A 15,849-nucleotide genomic window follows, 5' to 3' on the forward strand; every position below is an offset into this window, starting at 1 on the left:
TGAAGTCATTATTTTTTGCTCATATTGCAGCAGCATACTTTGAGAAGGTAGAATGCTGCTTAGTGCTAAGCTCATACCTACATGGGACACACATTCTGAGAACTCCATTATGTCTTTCTTCATCTAGCCCAAGGAGGTACATCTCAAGTTGTTGACATCTGCATGTACTATGAAAGAGGCATACTGGTACTTTTTGTTCAAGGGCATGAATGCATAAGTGATCTGACAGATTCTGGTACCACACAGACAACTGTCACTCTTTCCTTGCTCACCTTGGTAATAGGTACATATTTATGGCTTACATGAGCATCACCTATAACTAGAATGTTTGATTTGGTGGATGCCTGACTTATGGGTTAGCATCCATGACTGAGAGGCCCCTTGAGGCAGTAGGCTTGACAGTCAGTGTTGCTGAGGGTGCTTTGTGCCTGTGTTGCACTTTTAAGGTCTTTGAGGTTTAGACAAATTAATCTTTAGAGCTTCAGCATATGAAGGATTATATGTAGTGTGATGGTCATTATGAGGTGTGTTTTGTGGTGTATGGCTGATGGCCCTGATATCTGAGTTGTATGTGTGCAAGACTTTAGCCTCCAATGCCATTTTATATATATATATATATATATATATATATATATATAAACTCGAAATACTGAAATGTCGAATTTCAGTATCTCGAGACTATAAAGTCTAAGTTTTGAAATAGCGAAAGTGCATAATTATGGATTTGAATATCTCGTAATGTCCGGGATTGTATGTGGATGGTGTGCGGTGCCGTGTGTGGATTTAGGTGTAATGTCAGGTAAGTGAGTGTTTTGTAAGGGTTTTGGGTGGGAGTTTGAGTGTATGTGAGTGTGCTGGTGTGTGTGTGTGTGTGTGTGTGTGTGTGTGTGTGTGTGTGTGAGTTTGCTTTTGTTTTCTGTTTGTGCGATCTCTACTAAGTAGGGGGGACTGTACAATGTGCGTGTGTGTGTGTGAGTTTGCTTTTGTTTTCTGTTTGTGCGATCTCTACTAAGTAGGGGGGTATGGGGGTGCAGGGTGGCTTGGCCCCCTGCTTATTTGTGATGTAGGTTTGTGGATATGTGTTGTTTTGTTTATTTTGTGGTGTGTGTGTGTTGTATATGTGTGGTCCGGTGTTTTAAATTTTGCGGTTTGGGGCTTTCAGTGTTGTGTGTATTCGATTTCATTGTCTCAAAAAATTGAAATTCGAGATTTCAGTCTTTCGAGATTATGAAGTGAATCCATATATATCTATATAATATATATATATATATATATATATATATATATATATATACACACACACACACACACACACACACACTGTATTATGCTGTTTGAGTTATAGTTGATCATTAGAAAGCATGAGACAGTTATTACATTATCTTAAGATACTCATATCAATCAGGCTGGCTGCAGAATTTGTGGAGAGGTGCTGGTCCATGGTTTACACAGGAATGACTTAAAAGGGCTGAGGAGAACAGTAACTGCTTTTGGTTGGGTTGGTGTTGGGATGCAGAGGTTAGTTTAGGTAGACTTATTAATGAGAAGCAAGAGGAGTGCCTAATCTTTTAGGCTGGGATGTACAGATATCCCGGCCAGGCTTTACTACAGCTCAGGGTGTGAGTTATTCAATGCAGTGCAGGTTACTGAAGCCTCAAGTTTAGATTGCTATTGTTCTGTGGATTAGGATGGCTTCCTGTAGAGAAAAAGGTTTTTGTATGGCCAACCTGCTATAGACAGATGTAGTGAGGGCTTTTTGCTTCCATGCCAGTGGAGCTGGCTTCTGCTTCTGGGCAGAATTGGACACCTTTCTATTTTAGTCATTTTAGCCTGCAGAGATGGTCCAGAAGGTCATGACCTAAGTGAAGATTCTGTTAATGATCTGGCTGTGGAGCATCCTACAACTTTTGGACTTAATGCCAGCCATGATCTTTGCAGTACTTTGTTCATTCCTGAGGATATACATGTTGCAGTCTCCTGTGAGGAGTCAGTAGATTTAGATTCACTGTGCACCACGGGGTGGGTACCCAGCTGCCTCCCTCCCTAACCTACAAATATTATGTTCTCATGTCCTTATTACTGGAGTTTAGAGTGGCAGACAGTCCCCAATAATAATGTCAGTGCAGGACTTCCATTCATGAAACCAGATCTGCCACAGGTTCTGATAAAGGATGTTTTGCTAGAGGGGTATGAAGTCTACTGATGCCCATCCACAGTTCAGGGGACGTGGACCCTCAAAGGTCATCTTCATTAGTACATCTTACTGAGAAGGTTATGGGAGGAACAGGAGCCGATTCTGGACCCCCCCCCCAATCTGGTCTAACAATCATTCTGTCATGTGGTAACTAAAGCACTGTGGCAGTAGTTTATACCCCCTAAACAGACAGTGTGAGTTTGGCAATGATCAATAGAACCAGGCATCATTGTTACAGCTGTTCACTTCCTGAGAGAGGTGAGCATGCTGCAGACTCCGTGTGACAATCCTCCAGTCCTGTGTTGGTGCAGAGAATTCATATGTCTTGTCTGGACAATGTCTTGTAGAAAAGAGGTACCTCAGAGGTTGATCTGTTCAGCAGATGAATTTTTAAAGTGTTAAATTAAATTAGAATTTTTAAAGTTTAAAGCAGGGAATTTTTAAAGTCTAACTCGTTTCACTCCCAAAAATATGTTCCCAATCACCTCTTAATTACCCATCACACCTCCAACATTTGCAATCTTCCTGAGAAAAAAATTATTTGGAGTCAAGCTGGGGTATAAAAAGACTTATGCAAACACTTTCAAGCAAAGATCCTAAATGTTCTAGACTTTGTTGCATATTTGGGAGTCATACATATATCCCCTCTTTCTTTGTGGATTGCTTATTCAGTCTTTCTCCCCAATCCTTTCTAGTCCCTGACTGGTTCTTATAGCTGTCATGCAATATTTTGTATGCCCTACTAATTATCCCTGTTTTTACAGCAGCTTCTGTTCTAGATTCTACTAAACACTCTACCAGTACTGGTCTTTAGTTTAGAATCACCCTATTTCTTTCTCCTTGCCTATACTCTGCTATCAAGCCTTGATAGAGAAGGCAATCTCTAGCCTGCAGTCTAAATCAATTTTTGGCCTCTTCCCATTCTGTTACATTTCCCTCTCTAGTTATTTGCTCCCAATACCTTGGTTCCTTTGCCATTTTTCTTCAGTAAATTCCAGCTCTGTCTAGCCTATTGTCTGTATCCCTAGTTGAAGTCATCCCCATGGACAGAATCTCATTTCATCACCTTTGTTGGCTTAGTTCTTAAAATATTTTCTGTTACTTTATGAATATAATATTCTACATGGTTATTGTTATTCTCCTAAAGGATCTGCATCCAAAATCCAAGTCTTTCTTTCTTGAGCTTCCCCATTTCATTGCTATCCCTTTCTGCTTTTTATTATAGTTTTCTGCTTGTGCCATGCATAGGAGCATTAACTATGTAGTGCTAAAATAGCCCTTCAAATCATGTAATCCCAAACTACCTTGCTGCATTGGAAGGATCAACTTATCTTTATTCCACTCGACTCTCGCCATCTTCCCCTCCCAGATAAAAAAATCTTTCAACTCTTTATTAATTTTTATTAACTGGTATCCACAACTTCTCCTCTGAATGATAAAAATATGCCTAACCTGCATATAAAACTAAAGGGACTAAAATCATTTTCAATGTTTCTATCTTGCTATCCATATATATAAAACAGAGCTTCCACTTTCTCAGTTTTTGTATTATCATTTGTTTACTCTTCCCCACATGTCCTTAGTTGCAAGTACTTAATTTTATCATGTCCCCATAAATATGGGTATTGCTGAACCAATTTGTGTGGGAGTACATAGTTTACAGCTACTGGCTATGTTTAATTTTCATTTATTTTGTATCCCAAAAAAAATTAAAATGTCTCAGAATCTTCAACACTGAAATGTCCTTTTCTGGTTTTCTCAGGTGTAAAATATCATCTGAAAACAAAGCCATCTTTTCTTGACTAGCATAATTTTCTGAGTCCCATATTTTCTTTGCTAATTGTTCTTAAATATAACACAAATAACAAAGGGGAAAGAGGAAGCTTGCATGTTAGAGTTAAAAGAATAAGAGATGAGTAGGGTTATTTTGTAAATCAGGACAAGATTCACATTTGAATTGATCCAAAAGATCTGAATAAAGTGATTCAAATAAATCATTAGCCATTATTTAAATTGATGAAGTGATCTCAGCTGTTTGACATGCTTATAATAAGATGCAAACCAGGATTCTGTCAGATCAAGCAAGTTCCAAATTGTTTACATTTAATAAGCTATTAGGAAGGCACACATTCCTTGGACTTCCATTTGGTATTTCATCAGCACCAGAAGTATTTTAAAGAGAAACTGGTCATGTAATTAATGTTTTCAAAGCTGTTGTAAACATACTTATATTAGTGTAAGGTTAGACATGTGAAGATCGTGATAGCAAATAGATACAACTGCTAAACTGATGTAAGGCAGCATAATTTCAAGTTAAACAGCAACAAGATAACAGGAGTGATACCCCAGTCCAATAAACCTCAGTCATATTCTAATATCAGTTGGACTGAAACCCAGTACAGACAAAAAAACAACAAACATGTAAATATCAAATCCAGAAGAAAAGTGAGAATTAAAGAGGTTTATAGGAATGATTCAGAATCTTAAATCTTAACCCAGAGCTGGTGACATCAAGTGATAAAGCCATTACTGCAACTCTGGTGAATCAAGTTCAATTAGCCAAGTGTGTGCTTGATAGTGCTATCAGGGAGGATAGGTGGGCCCAAACTGGGTAAGGGGGCAGAGACAGTCCCAAACACTACCACTATCTCTCTCAGATAAGGGGTAACAATGCAAAAGGGTGGGCATTGAGCTTACTAGGCCACTGATGGGAGGCAACCCTCACAGCAAGTGAGCTAAGGTGCATACACATAAAGGGTGAACATTGTGGGCCACTGCAGATATGTAGTTTGATTGTCCCCCTGTCAAGAGGTGAGGTTAGGTAATTTAAAAATGCACTCATTACTAGAATGCCATTGGGAGCACAACGTATCCTTATAGCTGCCTGAATGATGCTCACCATCTAGTCCTTGCCTTGGTTCCAGAATCGCTAGAGCAGTGAAAAAAGAAGTTATGTCTTACAATACTATTCCATCTGTGTTGTTCATCTTCTTTCATTCATCACTGATGGGTTTGGTTCTGAGCCCTTGGAACAGAGTTGGCCTTTTTACCAAGCTCACGCCAGCCAGAAAACTCTCAAGCTAAGTCTCTACCCAGAATGCCCTTCTCCCTGTTACCTCAGATCGAGTTTGCTAGAGAAAATGAAGTAAAGCCAAGGCCACTTCTGCGCAACTACGCTAGGGCACCACTTAGACCCAAAGTATCCCCCAGGAGCCTTTGGAGGGGGGAAGGAGGGTGGAAAGTGATGAATGAAAGATGAACAACACAGATGGAACATTATGGTAAGACATAACTTCTTTATCTGATGTTGTTAATCTTCTTTCCATTCATCACTGATGGAACAGAATCACAAGCTACCTAGAGGTCCATGGGCGGCCCTTATGGAAGAACATTCCTGAGTACCATTTAGCCGAAGGCAGCTCGCCCTCTGGAGATCAGATCCAATTTGTAATGACTGATAAATGTATAAGGCATAGCCCAAGTAGCTGCTGCACAGATGTCATCCATGGAAGCCCTGGAATGGAAAGCTACAAATGTTGCCATAGATCTAGCGGAGTGAGCTTTAACTTTTGGTATCGGTTCATTACTGAGGAAATAGATGAAACGTATGCAGTCCCTTAGCCATTTTGATAAAGTAACTTTGGAAACAGCCTCTCCCATTCTGGGCCCAGAACAGGAGATGAAAAGGTGTTCAGATTTACGGATAGGTTTGGTCCTGTCTAGATAAAAATCTCAATTGTCTATATACGTCTAAAGAGTGAAGGCAGTACTCTCCTCTATTGGCAAAATTTGGAAAGAACACTGGTAGGTCAATGGTCTAGTTTATGGCGAATTCAGAAACAACTTTAAGGAGAAAGGATGGATTTGTTTGAAGTGATGCTCTTCTCTTTATGAAAGACCAGATAGGGCCTTTTGATACACAATGCCTGCAGCTCTGTGATTCTTCTGGCAGACGTGATGGCTACCAAGAACAAGGATTTCCAAGACAAAAACTTTAGGTCACACACCACAGCAGGTTCAAAAGGTTTCTGAGTCAAAGACTGAAGGACTAGAGTGAGGTTCTATGGTTCCATGGGCTGTCTGACAGGAGGCCTTATATGAGAAGTCCTCTTGAGGAAAGCCTTGCACATGCATAGAGAGATAAGAGGGGTGCTGTCTATACCACTGTGGAAATTGGAAATTGCAGCTAGATGTACTCTTACGGTAGAGGCAGAGGCTCCATTATCAAAAAACCTAGCCAAGTACTGAAGCACTGCAGGTGCTGGTCTAGCATATTATCCTTGGACCAGATGGAGAATCCTTTCCATTTATCCTGGTATAGTCTTCTGGTGGATGGTTTATGAAAGGCCAGAATGATGTTTTGAACAGGCGAGGAGAGATTAGCTTGCCTGGCTACTAGTAGAAGTGGAGAAACCAAGCTGTCAGCTTGAGACTGGACAGATTTGGGTGACTCAACCCTTGGGGGTGAGTAATCAGATCTGGTAGAGGGTCCAGAATCCACAGTGGGTATACTAGGTGAGGCTGAAGGAAGGGGAACTAAACTTGTCAAGGCCAGAATGGGGCTATGAGGATCACCTTGCATCTCAACCGAAGAGCTTTCTTTAGAAATTGTGGGATCAGACGGATGGGAGGATAAGCATAAAGAAGTCCCGTGGACCAGTCGTGGATCAGAGCATCACTCGGTGACTCCTCTTCCGGAGGAAGTAGGGTGAAATAGCTGCTGCATTTGGTGTTTGATGGGGAGGTGAAAAGATTGCAGCAGGACTGGCCCCAGTGGCTGAAGATTGCTGACACAACCTCGGGGTTGAGGGACCACTTGTAAGGCGTGAGGATGCATCTGCTCAACTTGTCCACAATCACGTTGGAGCTCCCTGGGATATGCATTGCTATTAGAAAGCGGCTGAAATTTATCACCCCCAGGCAAATTCTCATGGCTTCTCAACAAAGGGGATAGGACTTGGTTCCTCCTAGCTTGTTGATATACCAGACCACTGACATATTGTTTGAATTGCAATTGTCCCAGAAGGTAGAGCCAAATGGAAGGCCTGAATGCTAACAGCACAGCTCTCAGTTCCAGAACATTGATATGCAGGTTGGCCTCTGAGGTGGACCATGTGCCTTGGACAGTCTTTCCTTGGAAATGGACCCCCCACCCAATCAAGGAAACATCCATGGTCACAATGGCTGTGGGCTGAGGAGATTGAAATGGACGACTCCAAGGTTCTACGTCTGGCCTCATCCATCAAAGCAGGTCCTGTTTGCAGGAGTTGGTTATTCAAATGTGGTAACTGAGGGGGTGATAGTTTGGGAACCATTGACACAGAAGGAGCCATTGCAGAATCCACATGTGTAGCTTTGCTAGAGGCACTATTGGGATTGACGGTGCCATAGAATCTAGGACCTGAAGAACTTCCCTTGCAGAAACTGTTTGTGAGAGTATCACCCAGAGTTGAAGCCTCAATCGATGTAGTCTGTGAATTGGAAGTGATACAAGACAGGACTGAGTATTGAACACTGCTCAAATGAACTCTATTTGTTGTGTAGGGACAAGGTTTGATTTCTCCCAATGTATCATTGTTCCCAACAATTTTACCAGAGAGAGAGAGAGTATAATGTAGTGCTGTTACCAGAAGATGCTCAGTGGGGGCGGTAAGGAGCCAGTCATCTAGATATGGAAACAACCAGAATCCTTTTAGTCTCAAGTTAGCTGTTACCACTGCCATGCATTTCATGAACACTCTGGGGGCTGTAAAGAGACCGAACGGCAGGCCACGGAATTGATAATGACTGGTTCCTAGCCGGAAGCAGACTGCTGGAGCATTTGTCCTCCTTGATGTGGTAATATGCATCCCGGAGATCTATGGAACACATCCAATTGCCTTCTCTTAAAAAGGGGAGAATGGACTGAACTGTGACCATCTGGAATTTGGTTTGGGTGACAGACTTGCTTAAGCTGTTGAGATCCAAAATGGGTTTCCAGTCCCCTGGGTTTTTTGGCACCAGAAAGAATCTCAAGTAAAATCTGAATTTGCGCTGATCTGGTGGGACTGGTTGGATGACTCTTTTTTGAGACAGTTTTATAATCTCTGAAGCTGCTTCTTTCCTTTGACTGGAAAAAGGGCCTCACTGAGACAGATGCCTGGTGTCAAAGCCATAGCCTCACTCAATGCCAAAAAGTGCATTGTCATCCCCTTTGGTAAAAACTCTGTACCCATGAACTGCAACATAGGCGGTAGTATACTTAACACTGAAAGTTTGATAAGAGACCTTGGGACACAGGTGGACAGTAGTCTCTCCTTTGATAATCACATTGCCACAGTAGTCAAGAAATCCTTCTACATGGCACACCTCATCACAAAAGGTTTCTCATCCAGAAAAAATGAGGTCATTGTTCTCCTCTACTCATCACTCATTAGACCCAAAATAGAGTACAACACCCCTTTTGGTATGTACCTCACAAGACATCTACAACAACTGGAAGGGCTACAGAAATACCTCACAAAGAGGATTACCGGCCTCAAACAGATGCCCTACGCAGACCGTCTCAAAAAAACCCAGCTTTACTCCATCGCATATCGCCTACTCAGAGGCGATCTCTGCCTAACATACAAAGCTATGTCAAACCCAGAGCTGTTGGACATGCTCCACTTAAAGAAATTCCAATCCCTCCGAGCTACATGCTCTAGGGACCTAAACCTTGTTACCACAATAAACAGAACATGCCAGAGGGATAGATTCCTGTCCCAGAGACTTCCCATACTCTGGAATAAACTACCTATTTATATCAAACAAAGCTCATTAGCACTCTTCAAGAAAAATCTTGATGATTGGATAGGAAATAGGAAATTCATCCCAGGGATCACTTCTGTGGCTCTGCTCAACAGTGGCATAGGAAAATAATTTTCTTGGGTGGCAAAAGCCAGGGTACCTTTTTCGCTGGGCTTGTACAGGCCCCAGGGCCGATAGCCTACTACCTACCTATGAACCTATGGAACATCTGGAAGTTTTCTTGGGAAATTTAGCTGACAAGAAAGGGGAATGGTGTAACCTCTGGTGATAATGCTCTGCATCCAACGATTGGTGGTGATGGATTGCCAGGCAGCTTGGTGCAGAGAGAAATGACCCTCGACTGCTTCCAGAGGTAAGCAATCGGGCTGCTCCTCAGGAGCACTGATAAGGCTGTCCAGAGAAGGAATTCCTTGAGCACTGATTACAAGGATCCCCTCTGCCTCTATAGGGGTGTCTTCTGGAATTGTACCCCCCTCTGCCTCTGGGATTATCATCACCACGTGCAGCATGGAAGGGATCCTGAGATTTCTTATGCCACATCTTTTCACTTCTCTGATTCCTGGGAAAGGTACGTTGAGGGTTGGAAAACCATAGGCCTATGGCAGACAGGGTCTTTCCGTCTTGCTCGCACCTGGCTAGCGTGTCCTTCACTTTGGAGTCATAAAGGGAAGAAGCTTCGATGGGAGCATTCAGAAAGGAAAACTTGAAGGGGTCGACTGCTCTAGCCACCCCTTCAGTTGCAAGTGACAGCAACCTCATGGATGAGTTGGATATTGATTCCAGGATTGCAAGCTGCGAGGCCGCTTTGTCCCTGATCTTGTCAGACAACTGTTCTGCGAGTGTCCCAGAGAGTTTGGAGATCAAATCCCTTTGGAGCCTCATAAAATGTGCCAAATAATTCAGGGACCCTATGGCAAAGGTCCCTGATGCAAAAACACACTTCCCAAGTATGTCCACTGCCTGGGACTCCCTGTTGTGTGGGTGGACAGTGGGACTTTCCTCAGCCATGTCCTTTTTCGTGGCCCTGCCACCACCCCACCATAGCATCAACTGGTAACTCTTTGGACCAATGTGGGTTCTCCTCAGGAGGGGAAAGAATTTTGTCTAGTCTCTGAGGGATCGCTTCAATGGAATCAGGGTTCTTCAAAGCACGCTGCACGACAAGCTCGTCAGCAGGTGGGGTCACCCAAGAGATAGAAGGCCAGGCATAAAAAGCCTGCAGGAACATGGACTCCTCAGACGAAGGGTTGGAGGGCTTCCAGTCACCTCTCTCCTTTAACATTTCCAGGATGCCTTTGAAGGAGACATCATCAGGAGGTGACCGTGGGGACCCTTCACCACCATCGTAATCCATGTCTTCCATTAAGGACTTTTTGGGTGAGACAATGTGCTTCCTCTTACACATCTTCTTTTGAGGGGGATCCTCAGTGGGGGTCTCTGAGGAGGACTCGGAAGAGCAGGTACCCTGAACAGGGGTGTTCTGTGGCTTCTCTGCCCTGTGTCTCGGGGTGCTCTGTGACAGCTGCAGCTCAGGGGGTGAAAACTGGGGTTCCGACATTGAAGAAGTGCTGTCAGAAGCAAGAGCCCTCTCCATCATGCAAAAGGCAGGCCCGCCCAGAGATGAATGTCAGCCCGGAACCACAAAAGACAACCTCAGGACCAGGGTCACACCCCACTCTGAAAGAAACCACCTCCACAGATGGGCCCTCAATCAGGATCGGCACGGACACGGCTATCAGCACCGAGGATGGAACTGAAGAGAGAGGTGGCTCCATACCCCGGGTCAACTTGCCCATCCCCCAATCCTTAGATTGAGGAAGGACCATTTCAGTGTGAACCGAAGACCAAAGGGACAAACTCGGAGCCGTCGTGAAATGCACCATAGGCACCTACGTGATGGGTTCCAAGAAAGATGTCGGAGCAGAAGGCTTCGGAACCGAGATGGTCGAACGAGGATTGTAAGATGGAGTCTGTGGATAACGCAACCCAAGTCCTGCAGGTGGATGGGTCTTAGAAAGTGAGGGAATCCCCCTGGCTAACAACAGCTGGTCTACAAGATGCACCACATCATGTTCAAAAAGGCTCCTGGTGGATCTAGTGGATATTCCGGATGGGGAGTCAGGACATTCAATGAAAGGGCTATATGCTTGGCTCAGAAATGGATCTATGGAGGGGGAGTATCCGGTCAATGGTGCATGGTCTGCCAGCTCCGAAGTCTCTAGTTTCAAGACTGGAAATAAAGGGGTCAAATCCAGTGAGGTCGGTACAATGCTTGGTGCTGAAGTGGCACTCGGAGCTGAAACGGTCGGTTCCAAAATGGAAACTAATGACATAGTTGAAGGTGTGCCCTGAGCCGAAGGGGCCACAGGTGCCAATGTCGAAATAGGCATAGTAAGATCTATGATTGGTGCCAAAATGGCCACCGGTATCGATGGTTTTGAGATGGTCGGAGCCAAAGAAGACGGAGCCGAGGAGGCTGATTTATGCGCTGAAGATAACTTTGAGACCTTTGATTTCCCAGACTTGCTCTGATCACCCGATGGTGAAGAAGGAACAGAGTGGAATCTCTTTTTGTCCTTAGAAGGAGGCATTGAAACCTCCATCGCAGAAATGGCCTCTGAGAAGGGAGACTTGAGTAACCCTTTCAGAATGAGTTTATGTTTGCGCTCATTAAGAAACTCTGACAAATGTCACATGCAGGTTACACCGAAAGTGGGACACTACCAAACAGTATACACAGTCATCATGAAAATCACTGTTAGGTAACTTGCCCTTACATGAAGTACAATTCTTAAAACATGAAGCACCCTTTTTATCCGACATCTTGATAGGGAAAAAAACACCACAGGCCAACTGTATAATCCAGCTGTAATCGAAGTCACCTCCGTTCAAAAAAGTCACAAATATAACAATACATTGGTGGTATAGAGAAAAGAAAGGAAACACCTGAATAAAAACAGCTAATAGTTTAAACAAAACCAACTATGGTATTGAAGAAATACCATAAGGGTAAGGGAGGAAGGCCGTACCAACAATGGTACTTGAAAGTGTACCAACGGTAACTACAGGTAGAGAGGAATAACCAAGGTCAGACAGAAGAAAAGACACTAGAAAAACGAATCGCTTAATAAAATATGAAGCTATTCAAAATTTTTCACACAAATATCAAAAAAGTTTCACTTAGCTGAGAGCTCGGCTGAAATGCGGCTTTATGGCTATGAGGCAAATGAGATGTGAGGTAACAGGGAGAAGGCCATTCTGGGTAGAGACTTAGCTCGAGAGTTTTTTAGTTGGTGCGAGCTTGGTAAAAAGGCCAACTCTGTTCCAAGGCCTCAGAACCAAACCCATCAGTGATGAATAGAAAGATTAACAACATCAGATAAAATGTCACTGTCCAATCAAGGAGAGGTTTGACAGCTGGCAGGCACAGGGTAAAAATAACAGGAAAAAAGATACAATATCTTGCAAAGGTTGCACCTAATATGACTGTGATAATGTGCCTGTAACAAAGCTGCTAGAGCAAGATGAAGCCATAAACTGGAAATAAATTTTGAAAATCTCCAGATGCTACTCAGAAAAACAAGTGTTAAAGTAATGTGATGTTAATAAGCCAGCAATGTTACAAGTGGATGCCAGTCAAAAAGATCAGAAGCTGTAATCCTACAAGACAAAATATGGGCTGTCAGTGGGTCAAGAGCAACTAGAAGTATGGCAAGATTAGTTGGTACCATGGGCAAAGCTCACATTTGGCACCCCCAGTTTAAATTTAATTTAATGACCACACATCTAGAACTTGCAAAGACCCCATCTGCCATTCAATTATCATAAACTCTACTAGTGAAATTTAAATCCCTATCTGACACTTTGGATAGAAAACTGGCTCACAAACAGAACCCAGAAAATTAGGGTGGGTACCCTACCTCCTCCAAAAGACTTGTCACTAGTGGTCTACCCTCAGGTTCAGACCTTAGGCCACTCTTTGGAATTTACTTCTTGGAGGTCAAAAAAAATATTAAGGGTTTATTGTCTGACCAAGCCTGTAACATAAACTACCCAGAAGAGACACAAATCCTCCAAGATGGCCTTTCCCAAACAAATAGCAGATGTGAATATCATGGACTAAATCTTAATGAGAAGAAAGGTGTAATCATATCCTTCAGCAAGCATGCCTTTCATTGTAGCGATCACATTGAAAACACACCCCTGAAAGTTGACCCCATGGTAAGAGATCTGGGAACCTATGTCAACAATGAACTGTCCTTTGATTACCATGTATCAACTATTGTAAGACTCTTTTTCATCACACAGCTTATGTCTAAAGTATGTTGTCCAGGTCCAGTAATGCCATCATTCCACTGTGCTCTGCTGTCATCAGACCAGTCATTGAATATAATGCCCAATTTGGTATGTACCTTTCCAAACACTTGTCACAACTGAAGTGACTACAATCCTTTTTCATTAAAATCATCATTGGCCTGAATCACCAAATCTATATGAACCATCTCAAAGCTTTCCCCCTCTTCTCAGCATCATATAGGGTAGTAAGAGGACAACTCTGCCTCATCAAACCTATTATAAATTTGTAAGTCCAATGATAGCATGAATAGCAGTTCAAGGGATACATTCTCTTTTGCAACATAAATAGAACATGGTGAAGGAAAAGGTATGCATCACAATGAATACCTCTTCTACAGAGCTGTCTTCCACTTCCCATAAAGGGAAGCACTTGTTCTTCTATTCAACTGCAATTTGGATGAATAGATGGGAAACCACAAATTCACTCCTGGGGTTAACACCCTTGTTCCTTATGAATAGGAGGAACAAGTAAATTTCTTAACATATCCTTGTTCTGCCCACCTCTGGGTTATTCATACACAAATATAAGGGCTAAAAACTACCTTGGAAATGTAAAGCTTCTTAAGATTCCCTCATATCAATAGTCTAGTAAGTACCTCAAAATATCATTTAAAAGCTGAGTACCAAAAACAAAAGACTACAGGTTAGCAAAGGGTGACTATTTATATTTGCTAACCTGGATAGAGCACTGATCCACATGAATCTCTTTCTGGTTAATTAATTTCCTCTGGGTCACACAGTTAGGCAAATGGAGGCTGAAGAAATCAGACTGTGGACCACAGGAAGCAGTTTGTTAACAGTCTTAATCCTTTATGCTAATTGACAGAGCTACATAATAGCTCTTTGCTTATTCAAACACTTGCACAAGCAAACCCCTAAGGCGAAACACTACACATTCAAACATCTTGGTCATAGGAGACTCCATCGTGAGACACACGGGTTGCCCCCCTCACCAGGTTGGATAAAGAGAGGGTTACAGTCAGTTGCCTCTCAGAAGTCAGGATTTTCCAGACCAAGCAGGCAGTCAGGTTATTCAGCCACAAGTACCGGTATAACTCATAGTCCATGTGGGTGTGAATAACTTTAGGTGTACCTCCCTGGACTATACTAAGGACATGATAGACTTCACCAAATACATGTCGCAGGCTGGTATGAACCTCATATTGAGCATCACCCCCCCCCCAATCAAGAATGATACCACAACAAAAGCAGAAAATGATTGACTTTGATCATTGGCTTAGCTACTAGTGTCATTCCAAGGGGATCCAGTATTTGTCAGCCTGGGACAACATGATCAACAGACCATGCCAATTTGCCAGAAACAGTTTGCACCTGTCACCACTAGGCTTTTGAATATACTGGCCAAGGCATTAGCCACCTCCATAGTGTCAAGCCAATAGACCTACCAATGTAACAAATTATTCTAATGCCAAGTTGAATGTACTACTGCTCAATGCTAGGAGACTTAACAAGAAATTGCACCCACTAGAAGCTCTCCTTGCCCTGGAGAATGTGGACATCTATGCAGTTACAAAGATGTGGTTCAAGGCTGTGGAAAACACCCCTGCAATGCAAGACTACAATGCCTATCACACATTCAGACTATCCTCTGAAAAAGAAAAAAAAATGAAAGGAGGTGTTTCCATTTACATAAAGATCAATCGCACCTCTAGATTGATCAAGCAGGAAGAATTGCTTAAGCTACTCCATGTCCAGATGACCACAGACAAAATCTCCCACAATATCATTGCTAGCTTCAGGTCCCCAAACATGAACCATAAAAAAACACTCTGCATTCTTGAAGTTACTAGAATCACTTACCATTCGGCCCAGCACACTACTCATGAGCAAATTTAACAACCACTCCATAAACTGGGAAAGAGTGACTCAGTACTTTGTCATCATAATCTCATTGTTTTTGATTACTTAACTATCTGGGTTGACAACAAGTTGGAGGTTCTCAATAATTGCCTCTTTGATGCACACATTTGGGCACAATTTGGACTTGAGCTTCCAAACGGACATGAAAATCTCTAGCATGGCGGTGGAGCCAATTTTTTCATCTGATCAAGTCCTTATCTAATTTTGCTTGAAGCTACCCAATTCAGTCCCTCACCTTTGAACTGAATGAATGCCACTCTGTTAATCATATCAGCTCTAAATATTTCTTCTATGTTCCTTCATTTATTTTCTAAGGATGGTGCTGCTACTCTTAATGCCCTAGTGGCAGACTATAACAAGCCCCTGTCCTTGGCTCTTAATAGGCAAGCCACAAATCTTATGTGCCCTGTTTTGCTAAAAGATTAGGATTCTTCTGCTAACTCACTCTCAGTACATTGTTTATGGTGGCAATAAGCTTTAATTTGTGAATAAGATGTGTGATTTAGGTATGTTCTTGGATAATGCTGACATTTAAAGATCTAGTGTCAGCTGTGTTAAAATCATCATGATTCTACCTATGGAATACTTCCAGGATCAAATACATCATCTTTCAAGTTGGTCTCTTGGTA

This window comes from Protopterus annectens, chromosome 7.part0 (genome assembly GCF_019279795.1).
Source record: "Protopterus annectens isolate FY-2018-M chromosome 7.part0, PAN1.0, whole genome shotgun sequence".
In the NCBI taxonomy this organism is placed as follows: domain Eukaryota; kingdom Metazoa; phylum Chordata; order Ceratodontiformes; family Protopteridae; genus Protopterus; species Protopterus annectens.